The 25,287-nt window shown below is 30.3% G+C and overlaps 1 long non-coding RNA gene across 1 annotated transcript in view; it reads left to right on the top strand.

The window, feature by feature from the left end:
* The window catches only part of LOC147071598 (uncharacterized), a 55,823-nt gene that overhangs the window by 12,685 nt on the left and 17,851 nt on the right, over positions 1–25,287 (top strand). The window contains exons 2-4 of the long non-coding RNA XR_015070847.1: positions 12,369–12,725; positions 19,981–20,146; positions 24,071–24,228. This is a non-coding gene — a long non-coding RNA (uncharacterized LOC147071598). The remainder of the gene's footprint in view (positions 1–12,368; positions 12,726–19,980; positions 20,147–24,070; positions 24,229–25,287) is intronic.

The following is a 25,287-nucleotide window of genomic DNA, read 5'->3' as shown; positions in this document are numbered from 1 at the left end:
ACAAAATAAAATAAGTATGTATCAGTGACAAAGGGTGGAGGTGGGCTGTTAAGATCCAACATATATACTGCACACTAAACTTTGTCAGTCAAACGTATTTATTTTTATTGAGCTAAGGCTATATTTTGTAGATGTTTGTTCATTTTGAAAATTCAATTAAACCCTGGCCAATATATACCTATTCTTAATTCAACGAAAACAAATAAATATTACTGAAAATGTTTTCACTATTTTTGTCGGATCGCTCATAGCATACCTAAATTATTATGGTTTGGCTTAGCCAGATTTCAATTGTATAGGCATTGTGATTCTGGTAGGTGGGTAGGTATCCTTAGTAATTTGTAAATTTATTGAAAAAAATAAGCAGTAAGAAAACCTCAGAGTAATGAAGAATTCAGGGCTAAAAAGATATTGTTAAGTATCATTAAAGCGACAATATTAAATGAGTAGTAGTAGTAAAATTTAGTACCTATATAACTGAAATACTTAGGTATAGGTAATATCACAGAGTTTGAAGGTAACTAGGTACCTACACAATATTAATATGTAGGTATATACAAATTATTACCTTAACTGAAATACCTAGGTAGGTACCTATATACCTAGATACTATAAATAAGTGTAAGAATACGTATATATCTATATATTTATCTATCAAATAAATTTTAGTTTAGAAACATATTATTATATTACTTAGAAGGGTGGCAAATATTAATAATTTATTATAATAATACCTATGCATAAATATTATTATCAAATTAAAATTATTTTGTCTATTTTGTTGAAGCCAGCGGCAAACAAATTTTTAAGTTAGCCGATATACTGGATTATTTGTTAGATTATGTTAGGTTAAGTTAGGCTAGGTTATCATTCTTGAAGTCATGAATTTTGCCGATATCTGGTATGAAAATTGCCACTGTTTTCGCCTGGCTTCCAGTAATCATACTTGTACCAATTATCTTACATCTTATCTCTAAAAAACCGATTTTAATAATATACCTACCTAAGTTTTTATTCAATAATAAAAATTTATTCTATGATAAATTCTTTGAATCACAGATAGAACATAATCCTGATGCCTCTTGATTTTTTTAAAAAGTGTTCGCAATATTTGTAATTTGTTTAATTAAATTTAATTGATTTTTTTTTCAAATAATATATGTAAAGGACACTTAAAAATTAATGTTATTTTGTAGTGGTTGAAAAGATCTTTATTTGAGAATACAAATTTAGTCAATGTTATAAATAGTCACCTACATAATTATGCTAGTACCTACATATGTATTTTTAGAAAGAGCCTTTTATGATAGGCGTATCCTTACCTAATTATCTAACTTTCTCATAATTACCGACCATTATCTTTAACTAATTAGTTATGTAGGTAAGCAAGTTGGTGAGTAGGTACTTTATTTTCATGTTTAAATGTGATTTTTTATCACACCAATATTGGAATAATGAGGTTTAATTGCTAGGTACCTACATATCTACAAACAATATTTTAGTTTAAACGTAGGTATTGGCAGATAACAGAAAAAATGGTTAATTCTATTTTAAATGGATCTATTATAATTTAAAATGTCAATATTTATTGCTTTGAGCATTCATACCTGTAATAAAAATGTTTTCGTTGCAACCTACTTACAAAATTTTATTTTGTTCAGTATGAAAGATAAACCGAACGTTACGATAATCTATTTATTAGGTATTTTTGCATAGTATTTACCGACTTGTTTTTTATTAACTTTTAATAATTAGGTAGGTACCTAAATGAAAAATACAATTAAATCTTAATAATATAAAATTATTTAACGGCATGGGAACTTAAATAATATTAGTCATTCATTTTAATTAGCTAGGCATTTTCATGGCTTAAAGAAAAACTAAAATAAATAAATATTACATACCTTAATATACGTATGCTTAATCATTCAATAAAAACAATATTTTATCAGTGATTGTTTTGGCTATCTGAAGACCCGAAGCTCTGACGAGTTTCAAGGCCCTTTTTACAAAAAGAGTTTTAAAATATATCAATATTTATTATGACTAGATTTTTGACATTTCAATTTTTTTTGTATTCACGTTATGACAAATATACCTACTTACTTACATATTTATAAGATCGTGATATTTTAAATAAAGTGATCGCTTCATTTGCTTAATAGAAAACCGCCCCTGTATTTGGTTGAATTCTATTGTCTTCCACGTACAATATTGCTAGTTCAAAAGCTCAAGATATTGTTTTTGCTTGGTAATTCAAGTCTGACAATTTAGTGACTAGACTATATTATAGTCACTATTAGAAAAAAGGCGCTACACATAGCAGGCTTCATCTTGAGTACTTCCCGGGTCTTTTTGGATATTATGGCACTTTAAATTATTTATAATTCCTTAGTTCAAAGTAAGTTTGAACGTGGGTCTATTATTTCGACACCGCATCAGTTGAAGTTCGGTCTCATGATGGAAAGAGTTCAGAAGTTATTATAGAGAACCATTTTCTTGGAGCTGTTTGGATACTATCCATGACTTTATTCAACTGACTTTTTCTTCGGTTTACTGACATACTGTAGTCTAAAAGTCAGAAGAGAACTGTATTTTGCTACGTACTTTTCCGACTTATACGCGGTGTAAATGCAAACTCTGTAATTCTTGGTAGTATTATAATATTGTGTGTCTCTGAAAACTATCTTAGAAATCGGGAACATCAGTTGTTTGTTCTTCCAAGGTGCATAACTACTTGTCCTTAGTAATGTTAATTGGGCGGGCAATAACTATGTTCAACCAAATCGCTTCAGATGTTGATTTATTCCACATATGTGAGGATGAGTATAGGTGGATGTTATGTAGGTACATACTTACCTACTTTTTTACTTATTGCTTCTATTTTACTTCTGTTTTTTCTTAAACTTTTTTATACTTACTATTTCTAAATTTTTCATGTCATGTTTTGAACGTCTTGAATATATAATTTATAAAGTTCACTATATTTAAATATTTAAATTTGAATTTGTATTATCTATTTAAAAGTTTATTCTGCGTATAATTAAGTAGATGAGAACTAGGTACCTACCTACTATTAAAAAAAAAATTTATACATGTAGGAATATTGATAAATAAATTCAGCCACTCCCACAAATTTACTAAATAATATTCCACCAATTTAAGACTAACGAGTTTAAACTATTAGTACATATACATACCTATTTTATTTACAGGTTAATTATAAAAAAAATATGATTAGGTACCTACTTAACATTTAATTTAAACTCTAAAGAAATCGTAGTTATCACTTCTTCGGTCTATATATTATGTATTATAAAATATATTTTTCTGACTGAACCAATCGCAACAAAGCTCACAAGCTGATACATCTTAACATATATCCTAATTTTCTTCCTGCAATTAACCTGTAAGTGTAGATAGTTTTCAAGATATTGTAATAGTGGGAAAAAACCATACGGTCTATGTAGGTATGTTTTTTAGGTAATGGTATCAGGTTTTAGGCTGTATTGGGTACCATAAAGATACCCATGGCTAATCATAATATTATTATCAATGAAGAGGTTTTAAGATGAGTGAATAAGACAGAATAACTATATGGCAACAATCAAGCACAGTAAAGCTACATTGTTCGGCCATATTTTAACAAAAAGTAATAAGAAGTATTATTTACTCCACTCGATAATGCAGTGGAAAGTAGAGAGCAGCAGAAGCATATAACTTAAAAGATTTTCTTGGCTACGCAATCTTTGTAAATGGCCTATTGTTCAACACATTGGAGATCTGATACGACTGGCCAGGATAGGGAAGAGGATGTAATGCAAGTTGGTCTCTAAAGTTCGTTAGAAGACGGCACCACAAGATCAAGAGTCTAAGATTTAGCTAGGTGTTTAATAAAGAATATTCTAGTAGATAACTCTAATTGAAATATTTTAAATGAAACCATTTTGATTTTTAAAAAAACTTGCCGACGGTAAAAAAACCATGCTTCTTTTGTTACAATAGTTCATTATTTCAATTTAGGGAGAAAATTAATTGTTATTTAAAAATATAATAATATTTCCATCTTTTTATTTTAGTAGGATAGAGGTTTTCAAAAATACCTAATTTTTTCAACACTTTCCGACGGTAATTTTTTTATGTATGTAGGTATTTAGTAGGTAATAACGTTTTCAATAAATAAATAGGTACTTATGTTTTATAATGATTATTGAAGTTTTAAGAATCAAAATAGTTCAAATGAAATATAATTTTACAAAATATCTGCTTTCAGTTTTCATATTACCAAATAGTTAACATATTATTATGTATGCATGAAACAGGATTCAAACGTGTAACCGGTTTGAATGAAAAACTGTACTTCAGCATTTTATTTCTAATATTGGATTATAATTATCTAATGATATTGTATAAACTATCGTTGTTATTTGTATAGCAACGGATATTACATCTGAATGTTTTGGCATGAATTGTCTTTCTTCAAATACTAAGAATATTATTTATAAGCATAAAACTTTTCTTCTTGTTATATGTAATAATAATGAATCATTAATAGTTATCTACATATTCACGATTTACAATCTCAATTTACAAACTAAAAGTCGATAAACTTAACTTGACTGTCGGAACATTTTGTATTAATTAAATCCACACTGCCTGAGTTTTTCTTTCATATATATAATATTCTATATACCTACCCAATTTCACAGATAATTGATTAATAACAATTTAAAAAAATACATTATATGAATTACTTACATACACTGCAAGAAAATTGAATATCATTACACCGTTAAAAAACAATAAGTACTATTAATGTATTGACTTCTTTTTTTTATAAAAAAAAATTAAAAAAGACCTCTTGTTTACTGATTAAGTTAGCCAAAAGTGAAAGAACTTTACACTTTTACTATATCAAGAATATCAGAAAGATACTTCATTGTCAATTTTATGTAGGCAGCTAAAAAATACATTCGAAGATGAATAATCACAATATAAAAAAGGAGAAATGCATTCATAGATAATGTATAGGTACACATCGACAGACACATGCAAACCGCCTTTTTGTTTACAGGGCTGCCAATAATTGATGACAAATAATGAACTTTTAATACCAATATACATAAACACAATACTTATTACTACATAAATTATATAGGTAATCGTTCGATTTAAAAATCATACTACTTTCAAAATTCATAAAAGGGGATATGTATTATAAGACTCGTTCTATCTAGAGTCCAAATACTTTGAATACCTACACCTAACTTCCTTTATTTAAGAGTCAATCTTAATATACTTAGGTACTTAAATAACTACGTCATGTTATTTTTTGGAAAATTCTTGTCTCTCATCTATTTTTTTCAATTTATTGAATCAACTGAAACAATACCTGCAATCATTTGCCTACCCATGATGTCTACAATACAAATTGTAGGTTATAATAATTATTATTATCATAAGTAGGCATTCGAGTACCTATATATTAAGATTGTACCATCATTTATATGCATAACTACTACGTTTTTTATATATTAGCTTTCCACGACAGTAAAAATCATAATACCTAGTAACATTACGTAGGTAATATCGAGGGTATACTTGCAGAACGCATTAAGTGAGTTTTTGCTGTTTTTCTGTTTTAAATGCCAAAATTCTTAGAATTTTACGCTCTACGTTCTGGTAAAACGCACTTAGTCATAGGATATACTGGTAAGAAAATAGAAACTGCATTAAGTCATATTGTTATTTTTTTATACTGACAGAAAGCATTATATGACCTATAATGCGTTTTGTGTGTACAAAATACAGGACTTGTAACATGGCATATGCATTAAGTGTGACATAATGCATTCTGTCAGTACAAATTTTGTCAATAGATGTCACCATAGGGCATAGGCCATACCTTTGCAATTTTAATTCATCTGTCTTTAGTGATTAGTGAAACAATACATTGAACCATTTGAAGAATTTATTAGAATGGCTTCGTCTCAAAGAGCTAAACATAATATATTAAAGATGTGTTGGAGTTGTTCTTATGATCGCAAAAAAGATTACATTCTAAAAAATGTTGAGATTGAAATTCCCGTTGATAGAAAACCAAGGAATGAAAAAAGGAAATCCAGACAAAACTAAAGAGTTATTTCTTTTTCAAGAGTGGACAAAAAGTCAGAGTCTGAAATATACTATAAATAGTACTTTACACATTTCAAATAGATCAGTAATTCACGCATTTAAAGAACAAGAAGACGTGGAAGTACAGTTTACGTTACACGATCGTAGAGGTAAACATCCCCCTATTCACAAAACAAGCAATGAGAATTTAATCCATATAAAGTCTCACATAGAATCCTTCCCGTTTATGGAGTCACTACACGAGAAAGGACATATATATATAAGGTAATATTTAGACAGTAAATTAACAATTTGCAAAATGTATAGCCTGTGTAAAGACTATTGACACAGATAACCTATCATAGAGTGTTCTGCAAAAATTATAATTTATCGTTTTTCAAACCAAAAAAGGACCAGTGCACATTTTGTAATAAATACAAAGTAAGTTGCCCCGAAGACAACATCATAATGGAAGAGGATTTTCAGAGTCATTTGAAAAGGAAAAATGAATGTCATTCTGAAAAAGAAAAAGATAAGGATATGTCTAATAATGAGTCCTTATTCATGACTGTAACATACTATCTTCAGAGTGTGTTACATATACTATCCACAGAGGTTTCACTGCTCTATTATAAAAGAAAATTAAATATGTTTAACTTAACTATTTACGAAGGTCCAAAGCCGAATAAAGGATTTTGTTTGGCTTGGACCGAAATAAATGGAAAACGAGGGAGTTGCGAAATAGGAAGTTGTCTCATGTGGTATCTCAAGCAGCTTCCATCGAGTGTAACTGAAATATCTTTCTTCTCCGATACATGCGGAGGCCATAATAGAAATTTGCAAGTATCTGCTCTTTTCTTGAATCTATGGAATGCGATTCTATGCATAGTGCCATAGAAAACAGGCAAAAGTTTGCGTCGATTTATTGTGCCAATGACTAAATGATTTTTAAATGTCTCGTTTCATTTCGAAAAAGAAACCATACGAAGCAAGCGAGCTAAAATATACTGACTTTTATGACCTCAAATTTTTGTCGAATCAGTTAATAAAAAATAAAAACTTGGCGTAAATTGGCTAAAAATGGAAAAACCATTTACCATTCAATATAAATATAATTTTAGTGATGTGTACGAAACAATAAACGTTTTAAAAATTAGAAATGCTTCGCGTATCAACCAAATTTGTTTTGTAGAAATCGAAAACATTCCACAATTATAATATAAAAATCCATTAAAAATAAGTTGTGCAAAAAAAAAGGATTTGTGTGAAAAAAGTGTAATACTGGACATTTTTCATTGGTGGTTTCAACAATTATCTGCCGAGAATAACAGCCATCCAGACTTACTTCCGGAGCCCGATATAAATGATTCCGATGCCAAAAACGACAAATAATATTGAACATTCTTTTTTTTAATATTAATACTGATACTAATCTAATTGTTTTCATAAATAAGTGCAATGTGCAAGTGCAAGGTGCAAAGAATGTCAATCAGAATTAAGGCTAGTCGTAATATGTAGCATACTATCCAATCTGCATACCCTTCAGAGAAATGTTATTGTAGTTTACGGTAAATAATTTAATTCTAAAAAAAATCTGTTTAAAAATTATTGTGATTTATTATTATTTTCATTGTATTTTTTCTATATTTCTCTAATTTGAAATAAATAATGTTATTTTCACTAAAAATATTATTTTTATTTGTATTATTATGTACCAATCTAATCATTAACATAAATAAATATAACAATAATGCATTGTCATTTATCTAATAATATGTCAAAGTTAGCAAATAGTTACTGACAGAATGCATTATGTCAGCGGTCACTTACATTTACATTTTTAAAAAAATATCCATACAACTTATCAACATCAAATCTTATGTTTTGTATGCCAAAAAGGTTATTCTTTATAATGTAGAAAAAAAATATATAAAACATAAAACATTCTACGTGGGAGAAAGCTTTGAAAAAAAAATTAAGCTATTAATGCGATTATCTCAGAACTTGTTTTAATGACTTAATGCTTTCTGTCAGTATACCCTCGATATAATATCACAGATTAAAATATGTTTTTTTTATCATGCATAGGTCAATACTTATACCATATCACTTAAATAGTGTTAACAAACTGTCAAATCTTGGTGGAATGACATATTAATTAAAATAAAACATAATAAATTGTGGTAATTATTCAATGTAATTTAATAATGATCAGAATTATTTTTAATTCTTTCAGTGTGATATTCTCAACTGAAATCTCAATGATGCCGATGAAACCGGTAATGTTGTTAATTTTTTGTGTTTTATTTTACTTTATTCTTTTATATTATTTTTAAATATTTCGATTGTATAAAAATAAATAAACTATACAAAGTAAAATATGAATGAATATTTTCAATCTTGAGAGAAAGGTTTCAGTTTCCATAGAGTGGAGGCATTTTTACGAGAAACTATTTTCATTCTGAATTAACTAAACTACTTGTATCATCTAGGTATAATAAACTTACATATATTGATGTAAAGACATTTTAAATTTTATAGAGTTATAGATCGTATAGATGGCGTTGTAAATTAATTGATTATTTTCATTCATATTTAATATTTGTATCGTACTAACAAATTGAGATTGTTTACTTATCTGGTTTAGCCTGTATACTTGAATAGGTAAAAGTTAATAGGTAGGTAGGTAATTTAAGTAGTGATATATGCAGCGAATTATAAAATTGATCGTAAGCGAAAAACATGGCTATATTTAAATTTCAGTTTTACCATGTCTTTGTTTATTTAATGGCGCCTTCATTATATGGGAATAAACAAGATTGATGAGAATATAGAACATATTTCATTATATAACTGCTTAAACTTATGTAAAAATATAAACTATTAATAAAAAACTAAATTTGAAAGAGGTAAATAATTATCATGTGCGATTCTATGCAGAACATTTAATAAGTACCTATAGGCCCCACAGAATGGTGGTTTCATTTGCTCAACCTTTTTGGTCCTTGCACGGAATACATATTAAAAAAACAACATGCCGGATCTAAATTCTTAGTTTCTAAGTTGTGATATACCTACCTATAAGTTTTTAATAAATTATACATACCTACATATTGTTATCGTAAATTTTGCTATTAATTTGCGTATTTACGTTTTAAAACCTTTTTGAGTTAGTAAGTTAGTTAAAAACTAATCAGGATTTCACGACACACAAAAATTGTTTATTTTAAAACACATTTAACTTATTATAGCTTACGAAAGAAATTCGCAACACACTGCTTGAAAAATACTGATTTAATGGAAAAGATTTTTTTTACCGTAGAAATTATATTTTAATAATTAAAATAACCGTAATTATTGTAAATTAAAGTGTTTAAATGCGTGTAAGTTTATCTTTGAAATGAGAAAACAATTATTATAAAATACAAATTATCAGTAAATTAAATTGAATCTTTTGAGTTCAGTTGCTAGATGCCACCAGTAGCTTTACATTCCATTTTAAGGGGGGTGATATTTTTTATTTATATCGAAATTATGAAAGCTCACGAAAGCTCGTTGTGACTAGTTTTCTGATGTATTTTTTATTCTATTTCATATTACCGCTATATAATTACATTATAATATAATAGCGTCTGTACATATACATTTATTTATTTGCAGCAATAGTGTGTATTTTAATCTATCGCGATAATAAATGTTTACACGTAAAAGTGCTGAAGGTCTCGCCAATCTCATTTTTCAAGCGAGACGCGATGATGTCATTTTATAGTGCCGTTTGAAAGGTCGTGAAAATCGGTTAACCTGAAAATGAGTAGTTCGTTTTTTACCGGCAGATTCGCTACTACTGTTTTACTACGCAGGCGCAGATATCGAACAAATCCAACTGTCGCATGAAAATTCAGAAGCTTCCGAATTTTTTTGATTCATGCATGCAATGTTGCAATTTGCATGATAATACATGTTTACACGTGCATTTTCTTATTATGGCCGCGATAATACGTACTCTCAGCAGTAAATCTATGCACGTGTAAGCGAGGTATAAGTTATGATACCTACGATACTTACAAAAAAGAAAAAATACTTATATTTTATGTAACAAAGACGAATGTCATGTTCAACTGCTTTGCGGGCCATAAATAGATCCTCATCAATAGCATTCAGCTCAAACAGGTGAAAAACTACATCTATCTCGTACAACACGTGTCTATAGATGGATGTATATTTAGCTCTATCTAGCTAGGCTGGAGTGCTTTTGGCTGCCTGAATAATGTCTTCAAAAGTGACGTTCCACTGTGCCTAAAGCGTAAAGTGTTCAACCAGTGTATGCTTCTCGTAATCGCATATGCATGTGAAACATGGACCCTAAGTAAAAGAGAGATCCAGAAATTCAGAGTAGCACAACGTGGTATAGAGAGGTGCATACTGGGCAAAGCGCGAAATGACAAAAAGAGGAATGAGTGGACAAGGAAGCAGACAAGGGTTTGCGATGTGATAGAGTTCATTAAAAACCTTAAATGGAGATGGGCTGAACACATAGCTCGAAAAATATACAATCGTTGGAGAAATTTAGTGATCCAGTGGTATCCAAGAGGTACAAAACGTCCGCAAGGTAGACTTAGAGGCCGATGGGTCGATGAAATTATAAAGTTCTGCGGAAGTACGTGGCAACGCAATGCACATGACAGAGAGAAGTGGAAGCAGCTTGAAAAGGCCTTCATCCAGCAGTGGATAGATTCAAGCTGATGATGATGCTATACTTATATTTTGCTTTGATCATTTTTACACTAGACTACTGTATCCATGAGTGTGCTTTATCTCATTTCACAGAATATAGTATATTTTGTAGCAGCATTACTATTGTATGTGTATGCAAAATACGCCTTGATTATTCGCATATGTTGTTTATATATAATTCAGTCGAAAAATTCACAAACACAAACTTTATGATTTAAAAAAAAAAGTAGGTTTGCTTGCGAGAGACAATGGCGTAATATTTTACATGTAATCATTTCCAGCGTACACTTTGAAGCCACGATATGCTCAGGATAAAAGGGACCTTTTTGTTTTACGATTCTACCATATCTCTGGGGTAGACAATTTCGTGAGAGAGATTGAGCAGGGTACGCCTTTATGTGCGAGAGTACCCGGCCTTTTATTATGTTGTCCTAATGTGACATTGTTCTCTTATCTGAGAGGCCTTGGCGCAAAATTTTATAATGTACACATTCCTCTGTTATGTAAATTGGGATACAGCTCCTCCACTCTGTTTGTATGATACATTGACACATATTGGCATCAGTTCAGTATCCGACATCATCCGTAATTTAATATCAAGGCAGCGGTGATATTATTCAACGAAAAAAGACGCAATCAATTTTCTCGAACCAGTTCACGTCACTCAAATAAATATTGAAATTATATCAAAACATTAAAAAGATGTGTACGTATTTCTCATAAATTTTGTATACAATATTTTGTACGTCTTAAAGCTTAACAATATCTCTGCTACTAATGTTAAACACGCCTATAATATAACCACTTAAACATAATTTATGTAGGTACCTTAAAATCTTGAATATACATAATTTGAAACTACCTCAGATTATATAGATACCTACTAAAAAAAATCTTTTTTGAAAAAATGCAATGCCCGACGGGACTTGAACCTGTAACAACTAGATTCGCGTCAATACAATTCTAGTGGTTATAATACAGGCACAAATCAGATTATGTTAAATTATGTATAGGAATTCAATATATAGAATGTCAAATTCTGATATCCTGTGAATTATGCGTTGAATAAATAAAATGGTTTATAATTATACTAACGTTCATACATAACCAAATAAACTACTAATATTATAATATATCATAACCATCATCATAATTATTTTTGGCTATAGAATATCTTTCCGTTAAATATATAGGTACATTGATAATTTTTACTAGTCACATTGCATTCGGTAGTTGGAATTTATAGTTTTTATTCTTCGTTTTTGTCATGAATGGCTAAAATCGGTCTTTTCCTTGTGCCTAGGGAATACCTCAAAAATAAGGGAATTGGGTTACATTCTGAGTGTGGCAATAAGAAGGTACAATTATTGACTGTAAAATGTATATAATAAACTTATGCACGCGTTAAAATATGTTATTTTTAATATTTATGTAGGAACGTAGGTATTTATTTATAATGCACATTAAGGTTTTCCATGAAAATATTTATCTATTTACTTATTAAAGACATTTGGTTTCAGTAAAATGAAAAGAAGCAGGACTACTATGAAAGGAAGATAATGATAAGGATCTTGAAAGCTGTATTCGAGAAAGATAGCACGTAGTGAACTGCATGCAATGTAAAATGAACCCCCATTGTCTTATACGTGACACTACGACTCCCCTGCTAATGCTATGTCTGAAGAATAGAAGACATCCAAGCACCAAAGAAGCTCCTCTTCAATAGACACGAGGGAAAAGGAAATCAAAAGACAGCATTACTCAGGATAATACAAAAAAGAGAGTTTGTTATGAACACAGAGGAATAGAGACATTTCTTGAAGATGGCCGATGCCCAAATTGGGTTTTAATATCGATGATAATGATGATAACCTACAGTAAGTAATCAAAACATTCTAATAAATTAAAAATAATTCATTTAAAATATTTACTAAGTTCATATAAACTGGTGCTATTACTGAATATATTGCCGGCAGTGCATGTACGGACGACATATACACTGAACCCATACTGTACTGATAGGTGTAAACGCTACTTCAGAGCTCTTCTATCATATCGCAGACATAACTTTTGCCAGATTTCTGAATGTTCCGCTTTTTTTATCTCGTGGTACGCACTTTCGCGTGAAACATGGTGGAAAAAATCTTCATCCACGGTGAGTAGCATACATTATTATTAAAATACGTTTATTTATGCTAAAACTCGACTATAAGCTCTCTGAATTGCTCCAAGCAGATACCTACCTTTTGTATGAATGTTAATTTTCTACAAAAGCATAGAAAGTTTTCTACATTGTTTATTCAAAGTGATGTTTTAATTATATATCTACCTAGTATCTACCAGCCTGTACTAATCAACTAAATTACTAGGTGTTAAAAATATATATAAAATAAATCTTATTTTTCTTTTATTTCCACTAACATTGAATGTTGGATACCGTTGTCATCACGATTTCATCTCTTGTGAAGCTACTTTCAACCCTAAACTAATTTTTTTCTTTTATTTTTTGTGTAAATTAAATTTTATTTTAAAATTTCCAGTCTTCTTTCGTGAACAAACTGTGCTTATAAATTAGTTACTTATATGTTTTGTTCGTAGGCGTCACTGTTAATTTATTATTACACAAAACATTACAGTTACATTCCGATGAAATGATTTAGATTCCGTTATAATCAATGCCGTATATTGCGATGTCATGTAATTCCGAGGAACTGGATTATGTTTTGATCCAGCGGCATTAATTTTTTTAAAATTTAGTTTTCGTTGATGTATTTAATTTAAAACATACGAGGATCTCAATCCTTGTCCCAATTTAGGTGTATTGTTATTAGTAGATGATGCAATCGATTCGTAAAAAGATTAAAAAGAAGGTCTTGAAACAGTTCAAACCAGTTGTTGAATTATACCGAAATTGTTGAATTATACCAAAATTATAAAATATGCGTAAAATAATAAACGACTAGTATATTATGTCACCATTGTCATCTTCAATAATAATTATTTTTAGTTACAGGATGTGATTCTAGGAAAGAGAGAGGTACATAATATGTAATTGTTACTAGATCGGTACATTGGTAGATGGAATTTATGGTTTTTAATTATTTTTTATCATAGTGAGTTTCAAAATCTATCAGTGCCTCTGACCTCCACGTCCCTTAACCTATTACTGGTTACGTGGAACTGGACTATTTTGTCGTTTTATTGGTTATTTATTCAAATTAACGACATTATTTTTATTAAATTTATTATTGGTAAAGTGGTTGCTAAAAGGTTGGTAAAAATTTTTATGTCGCGTTTTTACGAAATTAAGATTTTAATGCCAATGTGTGTAAAGAATTGTGCTCTTTTTGTGAATCATTGATTTTGTCACATGTAAGCAAAATAAGTAGATATTTTTTTTTGTAGAAATAGCTTAAATTGAGAAAATCATTTTTGACTCTAAGTAAAATTAGTTATTCAAAACATTGAATATAACGCAATATTAAAAATCGATTACCTATCTCAGCTGCAACCAAGCTGACTTAAGCACTTTTACCCAAAAACCGCAGAAATATCGCCAGGAACTTAATTTAATTTTAACAATATTATATACTTTGTAGTTTTAAAACTGTCTACCAAGAATTAACAATCCATAACGTTAAAGCGGTATTATTTAACTTTATTTTTTAATTGGCATCCCGTTTCTATAAATCAAGCTTAAGGCGGATCATATATGCCAGCAGAGAACCTGTAAGTTGTAAGTTTATCTTTGACTTAAAAAAAATCTTTTTAATGTTTTCAGATACATATTTATTAATTAAGTAATACAGTTGAAATTGTAAATTATCAAAAAAAAATATCAAATTGGAAGCTTCGTATTTCTCCGCTTGGTTCTCTGTTGGCATATAATATGATCCCCCTTAACAAAATGACTACGTACCATTTCTCAAATAAAAATACTCTCTCTCCATTTAAAAAAAACAACTTTCTCGTAAAGTCGGACGCGGCGCCCGCCCAGAAATTGCAATTAAAAAATAAATCATCCAGTAAAATTGAAGAGGAGAAAATATAATATCCTCGGCGAAAGTCACAAGTCTCCATGGGCGTGGATTTTTGGATCAACTGTCAGCGCCAAACTTTGCCTTCCCATCTCTAATTTTAAATTTTTAATAGGCAATTCCTAAAGGGCGCTCGCCGCCCGACCTTTGGCCGTGCTTTCTCTTCCTTCCTGCTTTCACTTTCAAAGTGGGATTCGGATCATATCTGCCAGAGGCGTGCGTTAATTTAACACAGATACTTAATAGATTATTAAATCATATGGTTGCTGCCAAAAGTTTGTAAGTCGATAATTTAGTTATATGGAGTCGTCATATAATTATATCGTCATTCTGAAACAAATATACCTAATAACAAAACATTATTATTACGGATATAAAATAAAACAACAAATAAAATACAGTCAAACTCGGTTATTACGATCTTGGACATAGCGAGATCTCGGATGTAATGAGGAAACATTCGTTGACATTTTGGCTTGTGATTTTCTCCATACATTTATTCACTGTTAAAACGAGCAACTTATCGGATATACCGTGCTAAAATCCTGTTAATGTGTTGATCGTTTAAAAACATTTCGACCCTAAGCAATAAAATCCGATCGGACAGGATGCCGCCGGGGACGGATTACGTTTATGATACTAGTTAAGTGTCGAAGTACCTACCTAATTGTTATTTTTGCCGACAATAATGCAGAAGTATCCACGCATATGATTGAAAAATCCAAGGTTGTGAAGTCCGTAAGTACCTACTAGCATTCAATACTATAAACAACTTCTTTTGAAGTTTATGAAGCCATGCTTGTTTCGGGGATTTTTAGGATGGTTTTCAGATTTTTTATTTTCGACTTTTTTGTTATGTGACCGCTCATTAAAAAATACCTATTCTCTGATATAACGAGTACCGCTTATAACGGGCAAATTCAATCGGTCCCATCTTCCTCGTAATAATCAAGTTCGACTGTATATCCAACAAAACAAATAAAGAAAACCAGATTTATTATTAGGTATATAAAGCTGACTACACACATATAGTGGTGGGGTTGCTGACAAAAGTTGGTAAGTCGATAAATTAGGTATTTATAGTGAACAACGGATTATGTGTTTATATATAAATATGTAAGCTAGAAAAAATATTCAAGGTCATCCGATATATAGAACATGCACATAAAACATAAAGAAATTAGCATTATACTTGTATACCTATGCCTGATTTCAAAGGGCAAGTCAAATTTCTAATTTCAATTAGGTACTCCAAAACATGATCTCGAGACTAACCAAATTTTGGCAGTAACCTCACGAAAAATTAATGCAAAAACCATCGCCATGGTCCAAGGTTTTGAAACAGAGTACATTATGATGGCCATGCCGTAAAATCCAAATATGTATAAAAAGCGTGTCAATAACCTGCAATATTGAATGCACATTACATGTAGTTACGTGACAAACTTTAGGTATTATTATCATATATAACTATTGAAAATAAAATATTATTTAATATGTGTTCAAGTTTATCTCATATTTTTCACAATTGACATCCGTATCCTGTTGTACCACATCCAGTAGATAAGCCAGTTCCTATTCATTTTGTGTTCTCTGGCTTAACACATACGATTGAATAATATTAATAATTAGATTGACATCCAAAAGTCTTGAAAAAAATTTCTCTACGTAGGTATTAGTAGTACGTATAGAAATTAAGATAAGAACAAGTTTACATAAGTAAGATATGGTACAAGGGTGCACATACAAAACACGTGAACACTGCGCTCAATAAAATCAGGGCGCCTATCCCACGCCAAAACTGTAAGCCCACACTAATAAGACTACACAAAAAGGGATCCATAAGACGTTATCCTTGTTTATCAAATGCACAAAATAAGCCTTAAGGGCGGACGTGCTCAGCGTGGGTCAAAATGGAGCTTTTTTTCTATTTTCAAAGCATGATCCTGGACATACCTTAAACGTTGTTTTACTTAAACCTAAAACCGTTTAAAAAAATCGGTTAGGTACATGTTCAAACACGCGCGTTAACATCATTTTACTATCTACTTCAATAATTATAGTTTGTCAATTTATGGCTACGGCCGTATGTTGTAGCTTAACCACTGGGGAATGCCAAAAGAAATGACGTATCTAAAAAAACACTACCTTATTCTTAGGTCAATAATTATTATAAAGCAATCATTATTCATAAGATGTTTATCACACTTGAATGGTCAAAGACATAGCTTATAATGAGTATCTTTAGAATTATCTTCAAATGTGTTAATCTTGCCCATTTTTTGAATAATAAAATGCCTAATTCTTGTCATATTTGGGATCACAGAGATTATCAATATAATTTTTATCGTAAATATTTCACTATATCTAATAATGTCGACATAAATTATACTAATGGTTTTATAAATGCGTTTAAAAATTAAAATACAAAAAAATAAAAAATCTTAACACCACTGCACATGTATGTACTGAAATACGACTATATTCTAAAACATTAGAGCGAGAGGTTTAAAAGAATACTATTTTAATACTTTATGCAAATATTTATATAAAATAAATATAAAGGATAATAAGGCTTCAAAATTATATAAATAGATTATATACAACGTTTAAGGTATGTCCAGGATCATGCTTTGAAAATAGAACAAAAGCTTCATTTTGATCTACGCTGAGCATGTCCCCCCTTAAATCCAAGACATAATTTATAGCGATAACCGTGCCTTTCTTCATTCCAATCTTTATTACTGAACATAAAATACCCCAATATGTATACCTACTTAGAGCGGTGGTATGACGTACCCGACACATTTTTAATGATTTGATTTTTTTTAATGAGGATTTTTAATGAACTATACGTGAAGTGAAATTCAAAGTATGGGCCATCTATTTTAATGCAAGGCATGGCATATCCTTCAACAGCGACATCCTGTAGCTATTAAATAATAAGGCTACTGTGGTATAAATGGCACCAGTTTAGTGAGTTGCCAGCCAGGAAAAGAACCTGAAAAATACAAACTAAAAAAATCGTTTTTTTAGCTTGTTCACCTTTGCACTTGAATTCGTTTAATCACCAACTTTTCAATTACTACACTTTATTTGAAACTGATTTTAAATATACCAAAATAACAGGTTATAAATTTCGTACTCCACTGTTTGATAATAAGTTTGAGAGTTTTTTTTATGCTTGGACGGTTTACTGGGTGTCAAAAGTTTTTAATCCCCCTGAGGTTGATATTTTTATATTTAAAAAAATCTCTTTGCTTGTCATATCTAGGTAAACATATTAACACATTTTATGCTTACGTGTGTTTTTTACCTGAATAATTATTCATTATGTACTTTGAAGTTTTTTTTCAACAGAGATAAAAAATGTTAGGTATAGATAGGTCTAACTTTGAAATTATTACGTTAGGAAACATTCATACTGAATAAAATAAAATTAGCTATATTTATAAATGATACAGATATCCGTAATCTAATAGATGAGGGATCACAGTAGAGTGACGAATATAACGTAGGTATGTCTTTAAGCTTGTGGGTTGGTTCAAATCGGGACAAATTTTGTCAGTACATAGGTATTGATTTTAACATTATATTTAAATCTGTTAATAATTTCTCCGCTCCCATTTTGTGGTTGTTTTTATTTTTCAATCAACGTGTGATTTTAGATATAGGTAATGGTTGTTTGTGACATAACGATCTCTTAACACCTTCATCCTCCATCCCCTAATTGAATTAATTATGGTAAAAATTAAAAGCACCTGTCTATAAAATCAACGGCAATGAAAGAAAATAAGTTTAAATTTACCATTTTTCAAGAGAACCAAGAAAAAGCTTGAGTTTTGGACATCTTTTTATGTGGGCTTCTGGGCTTCTAAACTTCTGTATGAAATTTACTAATTCAGAGGTTTGTCTAGTTTTTTTCTAATTTACGCATATACCCAGTGGCGAAGAGTGACTTTTGTGAAGCACTGTAGAGAAGAGAGAAAAGAACACACTCAGGTACCTACTTATATTTACGGAAATAAGTTACGATATTAGGTACTATTGATGAACAGGTAAACAATAATGATAACGACACACTAATTTGATGAAATTTCAATAGCTCACTGACGACATAAAATTGAAAAACAGTATATTTATTTATATATGATTGAATGCCATATAAACTATTTTTTTTAAATTCTCTAATTATTAATTATTTTGGACAATGGTGCAGTCATAAACAATAATATCATATAATGTTATACGCAAAGGTTTTAGACTTACCTATCGTTTTTCATTCATTTTGAGAGACAAATTGAGGTCACGTGACATTAAGTCTATACAGAAAACATCAGCGTTCCCGGCGAAAAATCCGATAAATATGTTAAAGACAGATGGCGCACTTTGGTATATTTAAAAAAATCTTTAACAGATAGTGCTATAATCTGTGTTTATTTATAATACATTCTTATATATACCTACGACAGATGTCGTTGGCAAACTAAATTATTTTTATAGAATATAAGTGATTATTTAAATACGTTAATATGAAATTAAATATTATTGTTCTTATGAAGGTAGATTTTAAATAATCACAGTATGCATGATTTGCTTCTGCCAGAAAGTATGTAGGTACTAAAATTTTTATAAAAAAGATTCATTATGGCGTTATACTCACCATTGTTCCTAGAATTTACGATTTTCCTCCTCTTGAGTGTAGTATTTTTATTTTTTATAAGTACTAATGATCTATTATTAGGTTTTGACGATTTATTATAATATGCTTATCGAGTGTGTTATTATTAATAAGATTTTTTTACCAACACTTCAACTGTTCATAATTGGTTTGTTATATTTTGTATTGTGACCCTTGACTTGATAGGAAGGTGATGGAGTTTTTACCTACTTTATTGTATTGATTTATTATAATAGTGTTTGTTGTCAATGTGTGTTTACCTTTGGTGAGTGTACACGGCGCCTGAAGATGGTCGCATAAAACGACTCAAATGCAAATAGTACAAGACTTAAATCCACTAGAATTTAAAAAGATGTTTAAAATAAATTATAATAACCTGTATAGTGTATGCAATAAAATGAATTTGATTTTCAGATAATAATAACCAGACAATCATGGGAAATGAGATGAAGGATCATTATCAAATATCCACAACCACCCCTTCTCATGATAGACCGCCCGCCACCCGCTCATAAAAGATTATCGAATAAAGGCTGTATCGCAGGCTCATCTGAAGTCCGGTCGTCCCATTGACACTCAGGTACGGAATTACACTCCCAAGTCACGTCCCATTCGCCTAAGCCTTTTTGACATATTTATTTTCAGCTTTAATTTTGATATCAACGGGAAATCCCTTGAAAAGCCTCGACCAAAGCAAACCGCGGCCGACATAAAGTTGTTTAATCAGGACATAATGGTCGGGGAAAAAACAAATAGATGCCCCTCCGCCTACCCCGAAACTCTCAATCCCTCCAGGGTGGTACGTGGGTCGCTTTTTACCTGAATGTACTATACTATATTATAGAAACTTTCGGATACTTTTTTTTTACCCAAAAAAGGAATTTTCATAATGCATATGCCACTTAGTAGTTTGATAGAATATTTATTTTATTAATTAATATATCATGAAAAGATATTAAAGAAAATTTCGGTACAAGTCGGTTATGGGGAAGCCAGGCGGGAACCGCGCTAAATTTCATAGCCGATTTTGTCAAAATTCATGAATTCAAGAATGAAAACCTAATCAAACCTAACTTAACCTAACCTAAACAAATGCTACCTAACAAATAATCCATTATATCGGCTATTTTCAAAATATGTTTGCTGCTGGCTTCCCCATAACCGACTTGTTCAAAAATTTCTTTCTTTAAAAATACGTTTAAGTAAAGCTGAAAAAAAATAACTAACGCTAATGAATAATTAATTACCTATAAGCTATCTTACATTTCATGCATACTTTGAGAGTTGTTTGCTAAAATTTGCATTGTCCTATTGATAGATAACACACTGAAATATCACAGAATTAAAAAAAAAAAAAAACTAATAATATTATAGTAATAATTATTATATATTATAATATTTTGTTTTAATTTAAGTAGAAAGCTATTCGGCAGCCTAATCATCTGGGTCACGATCCTCGCTAATGAGATGAAGAAGAAGAAATGTTCCATTTACTTGAGTCTTAAATCATTTTTCCGTTACTAGGGAGGTGGGATCCCCTGTCCCTAACCCCCCCCCCTGTATCTATATTCTAGTCCTAGTGGGTACAATAATTGGATGATGTGTCTTATTACAACAATTAAAAGTCCATAATTCAATATTAGTGGTAATCTGGTAGTAACCGACGTTTTCGTGCGTCGTAACTAATGGTTTAGGTTTTAAAGTTAGTATTTTTATTTTCAAAATAGAACAATATGCATATTTCTCCTAGCCAATAAATCTCTTTTTTGCAATGAATACCAATATAAAAAATTAAATTTAGCATATCAACGTTCATCTATCTAAGTAGCTATATCAATTTGATTAATCGATTTCTGTAAATCATTAGGGTTTTAAAAATAATCGTTTTAGAAGTTATTATAGATCATAAAATATTGTATAAAATTGTAAATACAATATGTACCTACACATTTACATACTTTTGTTAAATTTTGACCATTTATAACTTATGGATTGTATTTATTTTATTATAAGTCTAGCGATAATAGTACTTATCTCAAATATTAATATATTTCTTAATAAGCAATTATAAACGAAATTTATTAACTATATAAATATTATTATCTACCATATACATATAAGTGAATATTATGTAATTTTTCTACAGTTTTCCATCCTACTTTTGCAGCTATGATACTAGTAGATACCTACGTATTTTTTGAACCGTCATTTTATAATCCGCTTATGTCAAAAGTTAAAACGAAACCTTTGTTTCCGTTGGTTTTAGCGGCAATAAAAGTTTTACTTACAAAAAAAAGAGTTATAATATGTAATTAAAAATACCATATATATAATATTATATGAATGGTTCAGCAGGCAGAATAGATGTATTTAAATCACTGTAGGTCGCAAATATGCATCACACGGCTGGATAAGATTAATGTAACTATTGTTTACTAACTTATTTACTTGCTTACAACTATTGTGGGTAAAAATCTCAGAATATAAACCATACTATGCTACATAATAGTCTTTATAGAAATAACACTGTTATTATTTAGTGTATTCTATGAACAATTAATAGGCATATAGTTTATTTATTTTTATTCATCATAATCAACCGGGATCAATCCACTGCTGGATAGAAGCCTTCCCAAGTTTCTTCCACTATTCTCGGTCCTTAGTTTATCACTGCCACATAGCTGAATCCACAGAAGTTTTTTAGTTTGTTTATCCTCCGGGTTTTGTGGCGTCCCTGTGGTTGTTTAGTGCCATTCAGGAAGTGACGAAGGGTCATGGTAGACTGTTGATATCCAACACTAAAATTATTTGTTTTCAATGAACTAATAATACGAATTGGAGATGGTGCTGGTTAGTTTTCGAAATTGAATTTAACCCTGCCTAAACCAAACCAGCATTGCGGAGGTAGGCTGTGGATATCCGAGATAAAAGGTGCATATCTTCCCTTTCTCTACTGCATTAAGGTATTAAGGGAATGGGACGACTGGACTCCGGACAATTGGACGCCGCAATGTCGTAGACACGTACACAGAACGTAGACGAGGTATTTTAATCAGTTTCTATCTACTACTTAGTAGTTTTAATTCATTTTACTCTTAACATAATGTTTTTTTATTGCGGATTGAGAATTAGCATGCCTAAGGCTATATATAAAATAAAAAACTCATTTTTAGTTGGAACTTAAACATATGCACGATTAAATCATTATTTACGTCTGCGTATTTACATTCTCACCAACTAATAAATCATAATATAATCATTTAAATATAAATAATAATATTAAATATATTTTTTTAAAGTACCTATAAGTACTTAACGTCTATTTATTTTCGAATTCCGTGGCGGCCAGTTGTCCCGGTGTCAAATCGTCATAGACCCGGTATTAACTACTACAACATGTACGGCCACAGAATAGATTAATAAATATAATCCCGATACAACACTACATTTTGACGCAGGGTATTGAATGTGTGAGTGTCCTACAAAACTAAACCACGCATTATATATGTGAAATAGTGTGTGTTGCAACCTTTAAATACACCAATGATGAATGAACGTCAATGTACGTCAGTGCGCAGTTTTCAGACCGAAGGACAAGTCGTATTCTTGACACCTGTATAAGTTTATTCCGTATTCTTCCACACTTGAGATCGGTTGCCTTTTACTCCACACCTGTTAGGTATTTCAGTTTCCATTATTTCTGAGTTCAATGGTGACAGCTTTTTTGTCTAGCGTCAAGAGACATACTCAGCTCAGTGCCATTAAATATGCTACAGACCTCTATCATATCGTGTAGTTTATTTTTAATATTGGCAAGTATTTATAACAAAAGTCATAAAATGTAGGATGGGTACTTATAAATAAATCATGTTAAACATGAAGTTTTAAGGCTATACTTCAGCTGGGGCACGGTCTAAAACGATCGTGACTACGCAATACGAAGATTGTGCAAATGACGCGTGCAGAACAAAACATAATTTGTCATAAAAAGTCAACATGCGTCCATTTAATGTTATGTTTATTATTCTATAACTAATAATAATAATATATTCATTGACATGTTTTCTTTTTCAAGTAAATGGGTAAAGTTTTTTAGTCATCTTTATACCATTTAAAAATAGATTCCCCCGTCGCTATCACAAAACAAATTGACGTGTTCACAGCTCGTCTTTCGCTCTCCGATTGCCAGCCAGTCCGAAATTTCGTCGCATCTATAGTTGAAAATTATTTGCCGTTTCACTGAAGTACCGTCTTAATATAAAATAAGTGACATAAAAAGAACTTAAGTTATGAACTATATTAACCATTATTTGAAATTAAAATAATATAGGTAGTTATTTTGTCTGATTCGAACATTTCAAAGACTGTTGTGAATTTCAAAATGAAGAGAATAAAATATTTTGTTATTCCATTACGTTTAAAATACGCAATAGATTTTAATTGAAAATTAAAAAATTGCTTTCTGTATGTTTACAAATTAATGTTTTATTATTGTATTTTCCAGAATTTTCAAAAACCAAATCCATTATGACTATCTAATCGTTCTCAACGCACCGGTTGGAAAACACCGATCTTGACAAGTACAAGAGATTAAATGAGCTGGAAAAGGCCTTCATCCTGCAATGGATAGTGACCGATTGATGATGCTAAATTTCTATGGAGGTAAAAACAAAAAAAAAATATATTCTTGATGGTTTCGCGGATAAGAAAGTGGCGTGCCATAAAAAGCGGTGGCTTCATCAAAAAGGTTAGATAAACAAAGCGGCTATCATTAATATTAATAGAGAAGTTTTACAAAGGAAAAGGTTATAACATAGGCTGATAGAAAATAAAATATACTTTCTTATTTTTATTATCAGAGTATCATCATCCAATTTCTAATTTAACATTAAGTAAAAATTGTCTTTTTGTTTTAATTGTCATCGATTATTATTAAATTAAAGTAGAGACATTTTTGTGTTCCTTGATTATCATACTATTACGTATGTAATAAACAAGGCCTGAATAAAAACGAAGTGAGCGAGTAAGCATTCGGCACGCTTATATCTCCACACTATGTGTTAGAGTAAGATAGAATGTCTACGGCTGAATTAATTTTTTTTTTGGAAACGTCGCCGGTAAATATGGATTTGACTGATTACATTCATTTAATAACTGCGAGTACGTGATGCTGATTTTTTATAAAGTTAAATATAAAGTTAGTTGTAATTATTTTAGTAGAACATAATAATGGTTAACTATGTTGTGTTTAAATTTAGTAGCCGTACTGAGAAGTAACACGATGGTATAAACTTTCATAGTTAGGTTGATAATAATAAAATCTAGGTTCTACTGTGAGTTATACGTAAGAAACACGGCTTCATTTTGCCGAACAATAAGCGCTCTCTGTATAATTACTCTTAGGTAATAGATAATTTCTTTTATTTACAAAAAAATCATAAGGTTTGAGAATGTTATATTATATATATTGCATATACATCATTTGAAAACAACTCAGATATATACCTAATCTTTTTTTCTCTTCTTTTCTTTGTCTTTTTTGAAAAAAAAAACGACGCTTGACGGTACTTGAACCTGTAAATACTGGATTCGTGCCAATTTTTTTACACAATTAAACTACGGGCAGTTTACAGTTTTTGTGTTTTAAATTAATGTCATTAATTGCCCTAATTACTTACTGACGTCCGGATATCTCCAAATTTTTAGTTAAACGTACTTGCA

The sequence above is a fragment of the Rhyacophila brunnea genome, unplaced genomic scaffold, assembly GCF_057557595.1.
Source record: "Rhyacophila brunnea isolate RB1 unplaced genomic scaffold, BYU_Rbru_1.0 scaffold_20, whole genome shotgun sequence".
NCBI classification, from domain to species: domain Eukaryota; kingdom Metazoa; phylum Arthropoda; class Insecta; order Trichoptera; family Rhyacophilidae; genus Rhyacophila; species Rhyacophila brunnea.
Note: the sequence above shows the minus strand (reverse complement) of the source record. Positions and strands in the feature narration are given on the sequence as shown.